Raw genomic sequence first — 17,216 nt, forward strand, 5'->3', positions numbered from 1 at the left:
CTATGGTACAGAAAGGTACAGTTTATATCATAAACCGGGCAGAATGGTTTTCACTGTAAATTGCATACAGGGGCCAGATTTAGGTATGGGCAGGAATTTAGGCACAGATAGTGTTAGTGCTGGGCGGTATTCCGGTTCATATCGAATACCAGTGTTTATTTTTTTTATGATATACATTTTTTATTTACCGCAATATGTCGCTTAAACAATGTTCGGAATGCGGCGCGACACTGTTTGAGAGGGTCGCTTTTCACTGTTGCACTGTGGTGATGCACAGCTGTATGTGTTACTAAGCGTGACGGTGAAGATGGAGAGGTTAAACTATAATTGATAGCTGTCAAATAATATTAGTGTTTCCCATACATTGGTTCACAATATCAACACAGCCTTTTGGAAAGTTTATTTGTAGTTGGTATTGACATTGTTGAATAAGTCTTTCAAAGTCAAAACGCAGCGCAGGTGTTTTTATATTAATGTATCTGAAGTGAACTGACGGTCTTTCGAAAAGTTTCGATGTTATTTCAATTGAATCTTTCTTTATCTTTCCTGATAAAGCAGCGATTATGAGCGCAGCGCTGCTTTGTGTTCAGCCATTACCGGGGAAACCGCTGTTTCTGCCGCTCCTAAAGTGCCTCCGGCTGGCACCTCTGTAAACAGCCTTGCAAACCTGTATTAATACTAGTGTGGATTTTTTCTACAATATTCACTCATGACAGTAAAATAGGGCATTCTAAGTCAATCTACTGCAGTATTTCCTCTCTCAATCAGTATAAAATGTGGTTAACACCCAGTCATGCTTAAAAAAAGAAGAAAAAAAAAAGAAAACGTATCGGTTACCTAACGTAACCTCTGTTCTCTCTAGAAGAGGGAACGAGTATTGCGTAAGTAGCTTACGCTGCGGGAAAGTCATCTTTTCTCGAGATCTGAAGCCCAAAAATTATCCTTAATTTTAATAATTTTGTCAACGCAGTGCAGCAGCACGCCTAGGGCAGGCTTACTAGCGTGCCCATTGGCTGCCCTGCGGCAACTGCTGCAGCCTATCGCTGAGCCTTAGACGTGACGTCACGTCCAATGAGCGCGCTTGGCGCGCCTCATGCGTCACAGCCCGCGAAAGAGGGGGTGTGGCTTAGCGTATATAAGCGAGGCTCAGAGGCTGCTGCACTGGTTTCTGTCGCTGAAGCGAATGAGCTCGTTGGCGCGAACACGGCGGGTTACGCAATACTCGTTCCCTCTTCTAGAGAGAACAGAGGTTACGTTAGGTAACCGATACGTTCTCTTACGAGAGGTTCTCTCGTATTGCGTAAGTAGCTTACGCTGCGGGAACTCCCTTGTCAACGCCGTGCACGCCCAGCATCCACTAAATGAGTCCCAGGGGAAGTCCGGGGAATATGATGAGTGGGAACCGGGCGGCCAATAGAATGGCTAGCGCAGTATATAAGCACACACTAGGGCGCTCAGAGCGGCACGGCCGGTCTGAGCTGATAAACCCCTGTATAATGCAGCTCAACCAGGAGAGCTAAATCAACCGCAGTAGCCCGCGCACAGACAGTGGGCCGGCCTACGCCTGACTTAGACTGATAAAACTTTCGCCTGCAAGGCAGGAACTTCCAGGTTGTAAAACCTAACAAATTTTGTTTGGTTTTACAAACCAAGCCCGTCGCCGTACAAATGTCATGAATGGAAATTCCGCTGGACCAAGCCCACGAAGAGGCCATGCCTCTGGTGGAGTGAGCCCTGATGCCCAGAGGGCACTGCAGGTTTTTAGACGCATAAGCAGCTGCGTTAGCGTCCACTATCCATCTGGACAGGCTGTGTTTCGAGGCGGCGAGACCTTTGGTGCGCCCACCAAACGAAACGAAAAGCTGCTCCGAGCGCCTGATAGCGGCGGAGCGTGTGACGTAATTTCTCAGCGCTCTGACCGGGCAGAGGAGATTACCATCGACCTCGCTGCCGGAAGGCGGCAGGGCTGAGAGAGAAATGACCAGTGCTCTGAAGGGAGTGCCCAATATTTTGGGGACGTAACCATGCCTCGGTTTAAGAATGACTTTCGAGTCATTAGGTCCGAACTCGAGGCACACGGCGTTAACGGATAACACGTGAAGGTCTCCCACACGTTTGACTGAAGACAGAGCTATCAGAAAAACGGTTTTGAGCGTGAGGTATTTCATATCCACAGTTTCCATGGGTTCAAGGGATGCGCTTTCAGGGCCTCTAGGACCAGCGAAAGATCCCACATAGGAACCAAGGGGCTTCGCGGGGGGTTCATCCTCCTGGCTCCCCTAAGGAAGCGGGTGACGAACTCGTTCCTTCCTAATGCGCGGCCCAGCGCCGAACCGGCAAAAGCTGAGATGGGCGCAGGGCTTACATTTGTCACACGGCCAGTGTTTGAGAGCTTTAGAGGGTCTGCAACCCAGGGTAACTGTGTGGCAGAGCGGGCAGTGGGTAGGTGTGGGCACAGAGTCGTGGACACATTCTCTACGCTTATCACTCGAGCGGCGCGTGCCCGCTTTATGAGAGTGCACTCTGAGCGCGTTACCAGGGGAACCGTGTTTGTGTGTAGCAGTGAGCACGAAGGTGTGGGCACATTTTCTACACTTATGACACCTTCGGCGTGAGCCGGACAACCCGAATTTATACTCTTATGAGATTTATCTGGGCCGCCGTAAAAACGGCATTTGTATGCAGGCGAGCGAGTTGTGTTACTGGCTCGTTGGCTGCGATGTAAGCTGCTGCAGTAGCCTCTTGTAAGGGGACTGACAGAGCTGGGCGCTTTGATGGCTCATATGTTTAGACGCTCATAAATACTCAAGCACCAATCTAGTGAGCGGGCAGGTGCGAGATGCGGGTTCGATTTCTGTATGTAAGAAAGCTGGCCGCGAGCTCGGAGAAGCAAACAGAAAAAAATGTATCTGCCGCCAGAGCCGGATTCGAACACGGGTCTCTTGCGCGAAAACCTAATGTTCTGCCACTGAGCCACAAGGGCACACATAAGCTTTCAGTTAGCGCGAGCATATGACAGAGCGTCGTGTTTTGTTTCGGCGTTTGTTTGCAGGCGTGCGTGTATTAAAACAGGCTCGTTTACTGCAGTATTAGTATTTCCAGCCGCCTGAACTTAGAGGGGACTGAGAAATATGTAAGAATTGGAGGTTAGTCCGGCCTAGGCGGGACGAAAACACTCTCTCTTCCTCTTTTCGCCGGTGCTCATGATGTCCGCTCTGATATCCCTTAAGAACGGCGCAGTTGAGCGGCTCGAACAAATGGAGAGAGAGCGGGAAGATGTCATCATGTGCTGTGACATCGTTTGTTTGCAGGCGTGCGTGTATTAAAAACAGGCTCGTTTACTGCGATATTGATATTTCTAGTCGCCTGAGCTTAGGAGGGGACTGAGAAATGTGTGAGAATGGGGGTGGGTCCGGTCTCGCGGGACTAGACACTCTTTTCTCCTTTCGCCTGTGAGTGACGCGCGCGACCGATACGCGGGGTAGCTTTCTTATAACGTAAAGGAAGCTAGCCCGTGACCGTCCACTTCTGACATCCCTGTGAGCGGCGCCTGTTTGCGCGGCTCGAACAGAGGGGGTGAGCGCGGGAAGGGGTGAGCGTCATCATGTTTTGCATCAGCGTTTGTTTGCAGGCGTGCGTGTATAGAAACAGGCTTGTTTACTGCAGTATATGTATTTCCAGTCGCCTGAGCTTAGGAGGGGACTGAGAAATATGTGAGGAATGGAGGTTAGTCCGTCCTGGGTGGGGCTAACACTCTTCTCTCCTTTAGCCAGTGACGGGGGGGTTGCTTTCTTGTAACGTAAAGGAAGCTATAGCCCGAGACCGTCCGTTTCTGACATCCCTTGTGAGCGGCGCCGTTTGCGCGGCTTGACAGAGGGGGGTACAGCTGTCTATGATAGCAGCGTTGTCTGCTTCATCCCCTGAGGCAACGGCAGTGCGGGCGAAAGCCGGCCGCTGCGCGTCGGGAGGTGGGGGGAGAAGGAGATAGCGAGGCTCGCGGGAGGGGCTCCGCGGCGTTTCTTCTTACGCAGCGCGGTGGAGGCAGACGGAGCGAGGCCCAGGCAGAGAGCGCAGATCACATGGCGGTCGCTGTCCCTGAGCGGGGCTCTGCACGAGCCACAGGAGGAGCGAGGCATTTGCAACAACGCCTCGCGCTCTTTTAGATGCAGTGTGTCGCGGGGCGAATCCCACACACACGCGGGGATAGCGGAGCAGGCAGGGAAGGCTGAAGGCGGCGAAGACGGCCGGCTTCCTCAGGCTGATATCCTCGGCGTGCTGGTCGCTTGTTTCAACAGCGGTGGCTTCCTCAGAGTCCAGCGATGCGGAGAGCGTCGCTGAAGAGACAGAAATCAGTGAAGCAGCCTCTGAGCCTCGCTTATATACGCTAAGCCACACCCCCTCTTTCGCGGGCTGTGACGCATGAGGCGTGCCAAGCGCGCTCATTGGACGTCACGTCACGTCTAAGGCTCAGCGATAGGCTGCTGCAGTTGCCGCAGGGCAGCCAATGGGCACGCTAGTAAGCCTGCCCTAGGCGTGCTGCTGCACTGCGTTGACAAAATTATAAAAATTAAGGATAATTTTTGGGCTTCAGATCTCGAGAAAAGATGACTTTCCCGCAGCGTAAGCTACTTACGCAATACGAGAGAACCTCTCGTAAGAGAACCATCATATACCGTGATATGGATTTTTGGTCATACCGCCCAGCACTACATAGTGTTAATCTTTTTATATGAATTGTGCATTGATTAAAAGCAATCTGAGGTGGGCTGTGTGTTGAGAAGGAAAGGCTGTAGAATACCCAACTAATAATAATAAAAAAGGAAATAGATATATATCACCAGAAAATTGCAGTAGGCTATTTTTCTTTTATTTGCTAAAAGTATTGGTGCAGAGAGTTACAGTGGGTACGGAAAGTATTCAGACCCCCTTAAATTTTTCACTCTTTGCTATATTGCAGCCATTTGCTAAAATCATTTAAGTTCATTTTTTTTTCTCATTATTGTACACACAGCACCCCATATTGACAGAAAAACACAGAATTGTTGACATTTTTGCACATTTATTAAAAAAGAAAAACTGAAATATCACATGGTCCTAAGTATTCAGACCCTTTGCTGTGACACTCATATATTTAACTCAGGTGCTGTCCATTTCGTCTGATCATCCTTGAGATGGTTCTACACCTTCATTTGAGTCCAGCTGTGTTTGATTATACTGATTGGACTTGATTAGGAATGCCACACACCTGTCTAAATAAGACCTTACAGCTCACAGTGCATGTCAGAGCAAATGAGAATCATGAGGTCAAAGGAACTGCCTGAAGAGCTCAGAGACAGAATTGTTTCAAGGCACAGATCTGGCCAAGGTTACAAAAAAAATTCTGCTGCACTTAAGGTTCCTAAGAGCACAGTGGCCTCCATAATCCTTAATTGGAAGACGTTTGGGACGACCAGAACCCTTCCTAGAGCTGGCCGTCCGGCCAAACTGAGCTATCGGGGGAGAAGAGCCTTGGTGAGAGAGGTAAAGAAGAACCCAAAGATCACTGTGGCTGAGCTCCAGAGATGCAGTCGGGAGATGGGAGAAAGTTGTAGTAAGTCAACCATCACTGCAGCCATCCACCAGTCGGGGCTTTATGGCAGAGTGGCCCGACAGAAGCCTCTCCTCAGTGCAAGACACATGAAAGCACACCTGAAGGACTCCAAGATGGTGATAAATAAGATTCTCTGGTCTGATGAGACCAAGATAGAACTTTTTGGCCTTAATTCTAAGCGGTATGTGTGGAGAAAACCAGGCACTGCTCATCACCTGTCCAATACAGTCTCAACAGTGAAGCATGGTGGTGGCAGCATCATGCTGTGGGGGTGTTTTTCAGCTGCAGGGACAGGACGACTGGTTGCAATCGAGGGAAAGATGAATGCGGCCAAGTACAGGGATATCCTGGACGAAAATCTTCTCCAGAGTGCTCTGGACCTCAGACTGGGCCGAAGGTTCACCTTCCAACAAGACAATGATCCTAAGCACACAGCTAAAATAACGAAGGAGTGGGTTCACAACAACTAGCCAGAGCCCTGACTTAAACCCAATTGAGCATCTCTGGAGAGACCTGAAAATGGCTGTCCACCAACGTTTACCATCCAACCTGACAGAATTGGAGAGGATCTGCAAGGAGGAATGGCAGGTGTGAAAAATGGCTGTATTAAATCAAAAGGGTGCTTCTACTAAATACTGAGCATAGGGTCTGAATACTTAGGACCATGTGATATTTCAGTTTTTCTTTTTTAATAAATGTGCAAAAATGTCAACAATTCTGTGTTTTTCTGTCAATATGGGGTGCTGTGTGTACAATAATGAGGAAAAAAAGAACTTAATGATTTTAGCAAATGGCTGCAATATAACAAAGAGTGAAAAATTTAAGGGGGTCTGAATACTTTCCGTACCCACTGTATACACTCACACGCTTCAGTCTGTAGCGGAAAAGCAGAGGCTGACAACAAGCAAAAACAGGGAGTTGTATCTTCATGAATATGTATCTTTATATTTTACCAGGCCTGACTCGCCTGTGTTTGTCTCGTCATATCCATAAATAGAGAAAAGTTGCTCCAGCTACTTTGACTTATGTACAGTATGGTGTGGGAGTGGCATACATTAGTTGTCACAACGAGCGAGAAAGGTTGACATGGAGCAGCTAAATCTTGAACTTACGGGAAATCACCCATTTTAAAATTTTGAAAGGATTTGAAATGTGTTTATGTAGTTCGTTGTAGGGCATTATCTATTGTGAAGGGTCGTTATGGTTGTTTTTATAAATGTATTTTCAAGGAAGTGTCTATTAATGGGTAAAGTAACAGTAACTTACAGTAACTAGTCAGTTTGAGATCCTTTTTATCTAAACTGGTTATACCTTTTAAGCCTAGTAGTGAATATTTTATGAGCAGTAGGATAATCTCTCTCTCTCGCTCTCTCTCTCTCTCTCTCTTTTTTTAAGTTATGAGAAAGAACATCCACACAATCATGCAAAGCTGAACCACAACCAAACCAATGTTCTTCCACAAAATGCATGCAGTTTATTTTCTTTTTTTTAACCACTAGAGGGTCCAAAGTTACATAGTGTACATTTAAAATTGCTTTTAATACAATGGCTGACTTTTTGAATTATCTTGTGACATCGCAAATATTTATATTTGTTTCGTAACAAATTTTCCGATGGTTGGGAATCACTGACCTGGAGTTTGTCTGTGTTTTGTTTTCACCAATGGATTGGGTAGAGGAGCTTCATGTTCTCTCCATCGTAATGGTATCACTGTGCATGAATGCTTGAGTCTTGGAAATAGGAGAGATTTGATTTATGTTTCGAAAGAGACAGACAGAGAGAAGAAAGGATGGGCAGGAAGATGAAAAATGATTCCTTACGTGACCTTTATGTTAATACGGTGACGACTCTGGTTTTCTACTTATCATCCTAAATCACATGCAGCATGAGAGAGACAGACAGCTCTGAATGTTCACATCAATCTCTGTGTGTGTGTGTGTGTGTGTGTGTGTGTGTGTGTGTGTGTGTGTGTGTGTGTGTGTGTGTGTGTGTGTGTGTGTGTGTGTGTGTGTGTGTGTGTGTGTGTGTGTGTGTGTGTGTGTGTGTGTGTGTGTGTGTGTGTGTGTGTGTCAGAGAGATTTGAGCAACAGGAACTTTTTTGCTGGTGCTGTGTGATAAAATCGCATGAAAGCTGAAGCATGAAAGCATGTCAGCTGAGACATGCTGACAAACAAACAGACAAAAAGAGGGAGTTCGTTTGAGAAGTGAGCAGAGCAAACAACAGAAAGAGAGGATGGAGAAATGGATTTGCTGACCGAGACAATTATAGGCCAGTGTATTCAAGGATACACTGACCCCAAAAAGTATTTGGTCACTGAAGTCACACTTACACATGTATAAATTGAATTACATTATATAACAAAATTTCAATTTAAGTAGCATTTACAGTGATGTTAAATTTATAAAACTAAATTAAAAAACTATTTCAGAGCTATTTCTGGAATTACTTTTAACCAACATCCAATGACACACTGACTGTCTGATGTAGGCCTATTGCTTATAAAACTGGCAAGGACTTTCTTAATCTGGCAAACTCTAATTTTATTGCGTGGGCAGTCTGGGCACACAGGGTTTTCTATAAGTCCACCTGGGAACAAAGGTTCTAGGTTGTTTATGAGGAACTGGGTTGCTATAACAAGTGCTTTTGAGAATGAAATTATCATTGGATTTGCCAAAATTTTTGTTTTGGGGTCAGTAAGATTTTTTGATGTTTTTAAAAGTCTCTTATGCTAACCAAGGCTGCATTTATTTGATAAAAAAATACAGTGAAACAGTAATATTGTGTTTCTATTTCTGATTATATTTTGAATTGCAATTTATCCCTGTGATGGTAAAGCTGACTTTTCAGCATCATTACTCCAGTGTCTTCAGTCTTCAGTGTCACATGATCCTTCAGAAATCATTCTGATGATTTGCTGCTTAAGAAACATTTCATATTAATATCAATGTTGAAAATAGCCGTGCTACTTAATATTTTTTGTGGAAACCTTGAGATATTTCTTTTTTTCAGGATTCTTTTATAACAGCTGTTCTTTGGAAAAAAAAAACAGCATTTAATTGAAAATATAAATTTTTCGTTACAAATGTCTTCACTGAGTTGATCAATTTAAAGCATTCTTGCTAAATATTTGTTTTAAATTATGTTTGTACATTTGTACACATTTTATATAATTTATATAATATAATTTATTATAATTTAAAACCTTACAAACTTTTTTTTTGTGTGTGAAATGTTTTGCCTGAATGGTTTGTTAATGCAGTCAAAAAAATTTTTATCAGAGTAATGCCACTCTTTACATTTTGACATTCATACATTTTTATGTGTGCCTTAAGTGGCCACAAATTCTGCCACTGCATCCTTAATATATATACGCCCCCCCATATAAAAAATTAATTGGCTTTTGTCTTACATTCAGTTTCCTAATGCCTTGTGAGTTTTTGTGTGAGGTACAGACCGACATTAAAGTAGTAATTCTCTGTTAGATGCAGATTTGTGTGCTGAAATATTGCACTCAATGACACAACTGTTATGTGAATTCTTCCCCTACATTTCACCAATTTAATTCTGTGTAAAAACTTGTTGGTCATAAATCAAGGTAAGTGTTGGAACATGTCTAACATTTAAGTAACCAACTGCAGCTTTATTGCACTTTAATGTTCTTATAAAGCCAGAACTAAGAAGTGAAAATCACAATCTAAGTTCTAAATAACTTAGGAAATCGAGAATGGTGAATGTTTCGTGTTTGAGAGTCATTTCTCATGAGCACCTGTACAATTAGCACACAAGGCAAAGTGCAGCAAATAGCAACTTATTCCAATTGGTCCCTAGGAGGGTTCTTCCTGCTATCGTACACAGCTTTGCTGGTGACTTCCATTCGTTACTACCGAGCACCACATGGCTCTATTGACACTGTTTATGCTAAGAAAGCAGAACGGATTTGTCTACTGTCTAAATTACTGTAAGAGCCTTAGATTACAGCTGCTGGAAGAGAAGGAGAAGGAAGCTGCATTATCAGGGAAACAGGTTTAACAAACACCTATTCATAGGCACAAACTAATGCATATACTCCTGGAAGAACACGGACGAGGGTGCACAACGCACATATATCTTTTAACTGCCCTTCTCAAACACACACAGTCACCCACAGAGCGCTTGCAGCCCATGGAGAGATTCAGGAAGCGAGTTGGCAGCAATTAGGCAAATGATTAAACAGCCATTCCTTGTTGCTTAAATTGGGCAAACTTGTTCTAATCCTGTGCAATTATAGGGGGAAATAGATGACTGATATGACCACACACACACACTCTGTTGTTTTCTGTATTTCTTTGACCAGAAGAGCTGTGCGGTGAAGTAATGGAATAAACTGTGAAGTTCATTTGGCTGATTCCAGCTCATCCGCAGGACAAAACTGCTTATGTGGTGTGTGCACACGTGTGTGCGTGCATGGGTATTTTCATGCTAGTCTTAAATGCAGCTCGAGCTCAGCAGGATAGATGGGGTCTTATTTCCCTCAAACAGGAAGCAGATTAGAGTGGCAGGTGTCTCATGTTTCTTTTGCAGTGCGTCTCTGAGCTCTTTGGCCTCAATAGGTTCCTAAAATTGACACCATGTGCACTTACTGCAAGCAAGCAATGTGATGTGATGCAACAAAACTAGAATGTTCACATTTAATCACATTATTGTAAGAATATTTGTGTTAATGAGTCAGGATAAATGTATCTCTAAGTCTGCATGAGTGGAAGAATCTATTTTCATCTCATACTATTACATAAAAAAAAAAAAAAAGATTTAAGTATAAGTTAGAACCAAAAAGGTTCTGCTGCCTGTTGCCATGGAAGAACCTCTTTATGTTCCTCAAATAACTTTTTAAAAGAAATCTTTTAGTTCTTTGGAAAGCATCTGTGCTGATGCTTTAAAGTGTCAATAGTCTACAACAGTGTGTCGGTTTCAGAACTGCAGGTGGTCTGACAATTATTATTGTAACTTTATTTAATGCGTTCAATAAAATTATGTTGAGTTAGCTTTAAAAAACATCAGAGGAAGCTGAATTTGGGTAAATGTTTTATTTGCTCCTTACGCATTAGTAGTAAAATCACAAAGTAATGTACACATATATATGATTCTGTAAATTATTATTTTAATAGATTTGCAATGTAAGCATCACAACAAATATATTCAATTGTAAATCCATAATTTGGTGATGCTGAATTCAGAAATTCAATTCTTGAAGACCCTCTTTGAAGAGAATGGTGGACCGATCATTGTCCTAAGTGTGTGGTGATTGTTGCTTTTATTTGTGGTTGTGATGGATTGTGTGTGTGTGTGTGTGTGTGTGTGTGTGTGTAGGGGCTGATGACGGTTGGAGTGCTGTTTTACCCGGAGGTTGCTTTAATGGCAGCAGTGATCTGAAGCTAATGGCAGCAGCTCTGAGAATGGAGCGGTGATGTGAGCCGTAGACATGCTCTGTCACAGGTGAGGAACGCGGCTACTGTCGTCAAGCTCGGAAGAAAAGCTCCCGTGTCTGTCACTGAAAAGTCAATTTACCTGCTACGTCTGAGCATGTGGGATTAGAGGAGAGGAATGAGACCCAGAGCTATAGAGAGAGAGAGAGAGAAAGCAGGGGAAAAAGCCATTAAGTCTTACAGTGGCCCGAGGTCCACTTTAGTTTAATAGTTTTTTACCCTTGACTTTGTTACACACACACATACACACAGATGCACTTTTTTCTGTACCCCACGTGTGTTCATGGTCCTGTTCCATTTTCCAATCCCATCCCCATCTTTCACACACACACACACACACACACACACACACACGCACACGAGTCACATATACACAGAACTTTCCTGGCAGAAAGGGGATATGACTGATTAAAATGTGCATAATTATCAGACTGCTTGCTTATGGTCTCAGATCTCAGTAGGATCAGAAATTCTGAAAGCCTGTTATAAACCGGACATGTATCTTAGCCTTGATGTGTTTGTGTGTGTATAGGTCAGTTTTTACCAAATGTTAGATAAAAAAACTAAACAAATGTGTCCTCATGGAAACCTAAAAATGTAAAAAGGTTTGAATGAGGGGTAGGGTTTGGTCAGGGCTTCTCAACCTTTTTGGTCCGCAGCCTATTTTTAGGTTCCAAAATTCTTGTGATCATGCACCCCCTGTTTCACAGTTTTTAAGCCCTACACTTTAAGATCTCAAAGGTGTATTTATACAACAGGCAAATGATGTTGTTTAAAATAAAACAGTGTACTATTTTACTATTTAGTCAATCTTTACACAAATAAGTGCTATCAAACTTCTGAGTCCTTCACCTTTTACATTTACATTTCAAGCATATTTCAAAAACATTTTGTGAGGAGAAAAAAGTTGACAATGTATGTTTAGGGCAGTACAATTTTAAAGTGAGAAACTAAGGTGTTAAATCTGAAATATGTTTGAAAAAAAACATTTTTCTTTTTTACTATGGAATTTTTCTTTCCTAATCAGCATATAGTTTTGTACACACACACACACACACACACACACACGTGTGTGTGTGTGTGTGTGTGTGTTCATTTAGTATTCTAAATTAACTGCATGCCAGAGGTTTTTCATTTGCATAAAGCACGCCCAAACTATGTCCATATAAGGGCTTTCCACACAACCTCTCTTTTACAGCCTTTCGTCACTGTCAGCAAACATATGACTCTCTCTAAAGACGCACTTTCGACTGAGATCATGGGCAGCAAGATCCTCGAGCAGTGTGGGCCAAGTGGGCCATCCTCAAAACCAGTTCAGTTGAAATATATAATATAAAAATGAAATATCTATGTATGAAATGTCATCTTAACACTTCTATAATGCCACTAAGAATATCTTATTTGTGTACGTGTTTTTAGTTGTTCCTTTTTCATAAATTAGAACTGATGTTAGGACAAAAGTTATCGATGAATCATGATTCTGTTCATACGTAGTTTTCATGCACAAATTTGGATGGTTCGTCAATGACATCCACTGTCACTGTGCTCACACCAACACATTTTATTTTAAATACACGGCAGTCATCAGATCCAGGCATGATGATGATGATAATGGCATCAGTGTAAATGTGTGTGTGTAGCATAGTGATTTACACAAGAAGTGCTATGCATTAAAATAGCTGTGCTGCTCTGACTGACTTACTAATTTCTGGCCTGGACACTGATGCATGAGGAGCCTCTCTACTTTTAATGAGCGCATAGAAACACACACACTCACAGAACTGCTGCTGTTCCCTGACTCTAACTGTACATGATGTCTTTTTTTTTTTGGCCTAATAGATGAATTCAACACTAGACACATTGTGGGAGATTCACTGTCCTTGGTGCTGAAAGACTCTAGTCTACAGTGCTGTTATTATTATGGTTTCAGTACAGATACATGTATATAAAAAGCTGAATTTGTACAAACTGTGAATGCTCTATTTTGTAGACTAAGCTGAACTAGTAGTCCTGCAGTATCAATATGCAGTAGCAGATGTGGGCAGCTACAGCTGAATAAGTTATGGTCTCTAGACTGGCATTGAAACACTGACCTTTCTAAAACACGTCCTTGGCCTTTGTGGACCAGTACAAAGAAAGGTAAGAAGAAAGTACTAGAGCAATATTTAGTGTCAGACTGACAAGTCATGCATTGATTCTAGAGCAGACTTTGTTAGGATTCCGCGACAAACAACACGCCACAAAGGTCATCGTGCTAAATCTGACACCAGCTGTGAGTGTGTGCATTTGTAAGCCATCAGGAAGGTTGTGTTGTGTGTTTGTGTGTGTCTCACGCAGTGGGTCAGTCAAATGCCCAACTCAGCATTTCTGCTGGCAAACACTAATGTGATTTAGCCTTATCCTGGGGCTAAAGCCAGCACAGAGGGGATGGACAGGAACATGTTCTAAAAGGAGGTCAACACATAACTCTGCAGCCATTGACATGCATGGCTATTTCATATATAAACTTTTGAACAGTAATTCATGTTGCTTGCAAAAGTGGATAAATATGCCTTTTGGAAGTTGGTGTAGTTACGGCATCAACCAGTAGGGGCTTGCTAACCTGCCAAACCTACCTCCACCATTTTAAATGGCTCATTTTAAAATGGTCATGGTTATGACATCATAACTTTTAACACAACTCCTTAAAAGAAGTTCACACATATTTTTTGTATGATATGCCTGATCTCCTTGGCATTAACCTGCCATCATGCATAATCATATGGGTCTTTGGATGTCATAGTGTAACAGCAAGAATAAGGGCAACATGTACAAACGTAAATGAGAAGGGGCGGGAAAGAGAAAGAGAGAGCGAGATAAAGCTGGCCTTTATCAAAGTCAGAGGATGCCCTTTTCTCCTTCAGTGGATTGTGTGCGCTCTGCTTAAGTCTGTTGACAGTGCATGCGGAATTCAGGATGTGTTTGGATTATGGCGTGTGATAGGGCTTTCACGCACTTCAAATACTCACACACACACTTGTTTTCATTAGGCATGGATGCTTAGAGGCCGCATTTGATGTTGACCTCCATTATGAGCGTACGCGGCCAAGCGTCAGGGTAAAGACATCACGCCTGTCCCTTTGCAGCCAGCCAGAAATGCTACAAACAGGCAAATGTACGTAATTGCTTGTACTCTGGTAATGTCAAATCAAATCAAAGTAGGGTCAAACTGAATATTATGCCATTGTGCAGGGTTTCTGTTCTCTGTTGCCTGAATACACTCACACTCACACTGATGAAACACAAAAGAGCCAATGAATAAAATCAACAGGAGATTTTAGGGAAATGAAGCTGTTGGCACTAATAAACGACTATGTCATTCTCTGTTACACTGAATCTAGTTCACCTCAAAATTGACAGTTTTTTTTTTTGGCACAGTAGCTTCATAATAAAAAAGGATGGATTGGGTGTGGATTAGCTTTATTAAAAATCAATTTCAGATCTTGCCATCTGCTAAGAAAAACACATAATCAACACATCTGACTATTAACAAAGAACGATGTTATAGAGTCCCCTGGATTGCTCTCCTGTCTCTCTCCTAGTAGCCAGAAGCATGTTGTGCAGTACTATCGTGATCCATGATGTCGTGTTTGGTGGCGGCCAAATACAGACGGATGCTGTTGTGGTGACCCGTCTGTCAGGAAGCCAGAGGCAAACACTCCTGCTCTGTGTGGTTATCAGTCTTTGTGTTTGCAGAGGGATGTGCCATAATCACATTGGGATCAAGAGGGTGTGTGGAGTGGATGTATGACTCTCTCTCTCTCTCTCTCTCTCTCTCTCTCTCTCTCTCTCTCTCTCTCTCTCTCTCTCTCTCTCTCTCTCTCTCTCTCTCTCTCTCTCTCTCTCTCTCTCTCTCTCTCTCTCTCTCTCTCTCTCTCTCTCTCTCTCTCTCTCTCTCTCTCTCTCTCTCTCTCTCTCTCTCTCTCTCTCTCTCTCTCTCTCTCTCTCTCTCTCTCTCTCTCTCTCTCTCTCTCTCAGGTTTTCCATGGAGTACATTGTAAGAGTATCCATCACCCAGGCTGTGTTCCAGTCTAGATTTTTCACTGTGTACTACACACTCAACAGGGCTCATCTTTAAATGCTCACTTCACTTGACAAATTTGTATAATTTGTGTCATCAAAGATAACATTCTGCTTACATATATTATATGTATTATGTATTGAGGGTTCTCATGGGTCCTTGAAATCTTTGAAAGTTTGTGAATCTGAAAAAAAATGTGAAGGCCCTGGAAAGTTTTTGAAAATAAAAATGCATAGGTACAAGTCCTTGAAAGTGCTTGTATTTATTGTGTGCAAGAAGTTTTCTGTAAAAAAAATCCATATTATTCCCTCTGGTCCGCTAATATGTTAAGTGCCAGCACTTCGTGGCCTATGCATACTAGCTTGCTTGATTTATGTTAGTTACTTGCATTTACGCGTTACGTTAAGTGTTTCCTGCGTGAGGTACTTTGTGTTGTACGTTGCCATGACGTTCACGTGTGCATGAAACTACTACGATGGTACCTAAACGTTTCAAAGACACACTGTGAAACATTGCAAAAATAGGCTGAAACCACTGAAACGATGTAACCTTGCTCTTGCTTGAAATGTATCCCCACATTAAGTCCTTTAATTTGAGGGTATTGGACTTGGAAAGTCCTTGAAAGGTCCTTGAATTTGAAGTTAACCAAGGTGTGGGAACCCTGTGTACTGTATATATGTATATGCTGTATGTACATGCATGTATTACTGTATGTTAATATATACATATATATAGTATTACACTACCGTTCAAAAGTTTAGGGTCAGTAAGATAAATTATAAATAAGTAAATAAATTGATACTTTTATTTATCAAGGATACATTATATTGATAAAAAGTGACAGTAAATATTTGTACATTGTTACAAAATATTTCTATTTCAGATAAATGCTGTTCTTTTGAACTTTCTATTTATTAAAGAATCCTGAAAAAGATGTATCACGGTTTCTTTAAAAATTTTAAGCAGCTCAACTGTTTCAACATTGATAATTATAATCAATGTTGAAACAGTGTTGAAACCTGTTATTGCTCAATGTTTCTTGAGCAATAACAGGAATAAATGATATTTTAGAATATATTACAATAGAAAACAGTTGTTAAATTGTAAATAATATTGAAAATAAAATAAATTGTACACATATTTTACAATTTTACTGTTTTTACTGTTTTTATCAAATACTATACTATAATATACTAAATATATACTAATAATGCAGTCTTGATGAACATAAGAGACTTATTATGGGACATTGTTGGGATGGGAATATTTGAGAGCAATGTAATGCAAGTCTTAACTAATCAGCTGTTTATTGTCATAAGATTATCTCTCTTGAAATGTCAGTTCATATCTAAAATCTATAAATACAGATTCTTAATATTACACAAATATCGCATTAATATTTACCTTTGCAAGCAGTTGGAAAGTTACTTTAGTATATAAATACACTGAACTTTCAAGGTGCAAATTTCTTAATAATGTTTAAAGTGTTTAATATGAGGAGCATTGTCTAATTTACTTAAAGAATTTCAGCCTTTTTAGCAGAGTACACATACACATTTATTAAGAATGATTTAGTAGATCTTTAACTAACCAAGATGCCAGGGCACTGTGGCCTTTTCAGCTGGCAGAAATTAATGACCAAACTTCACCCATCATCATGGAAACCATTGACTTCTCAACGTTAGGAGGCTTTGACTTGTGTGGCTTTGACCTTTGAGTCAGAAACTCTGTAGAAAGTCACCAGCTCTCAGAGTTTGGCATGAATTGTGTGTATGTGTGTCTAGCTGGCATTCACACAAATATATTAGTGGATGTGGTTCCTGTTGGTCTTGTGCAGATGTGTGTGTGTTGTCTTAGATCAGTGTGGTAATTGAAGAAGTGTGTTGCGGTGGGTACATTGCCTAATTGGGCAGATGGCTCTATGAGTCTCCCTCAGTGATGCAGTGGCCTTTAAGCAAAACATACACACAAAGAGACACAACAACACCTTTCCTATCACACTTGTGCACACGCAATTATCATTTCCCCTTTTGTCTGCCTCATCAGCCCTTAGCTTATCTCCCAGAGATAAACCTCCATCTGTTCATATGAAAGGATGCCTGA

General features: G+C 42.0%; 1 long non-coding RNA gene across 2 annotated transcripts in view; it reads left to right on the forward strand.

Annotated features, from left to right (window-relative positions):
* Window positions 1–17,216, forward strand: part of LOC309479585 — a 63,022-nt gene that overhangs the window by 36,901 nt on the left and 8,905 nt on the right. Inside the window, exon 2 of one of the 2 annotated variants that reach the window (XR_014199325.1) lies at window positions 10,938–11,063. The exons of the other annotated variant lie outside the window; for it this stretch is intronic. This is a non-coding gene — a long non-coding RNA (uncharacterized lncRNA). The remainder of the gene's footprint in view (window positions 1–10,937; window positions 11,064–17,216) is intronic. 2 annotated transcript variants of the gene reach the window in all.

This window comes from Leuciscus leuciscus, assembly GCF_965113295.1.
Source record: "Leuciscus leuciscus genome assembly, chromosome: 1".
Taxonomy (NCBI): Eukaryota; Metazoa; Chordata; class Actinopteri; order Cypriniformes; family Leuciscidae; genus Leuciscus; species Leuciscus leuciscus.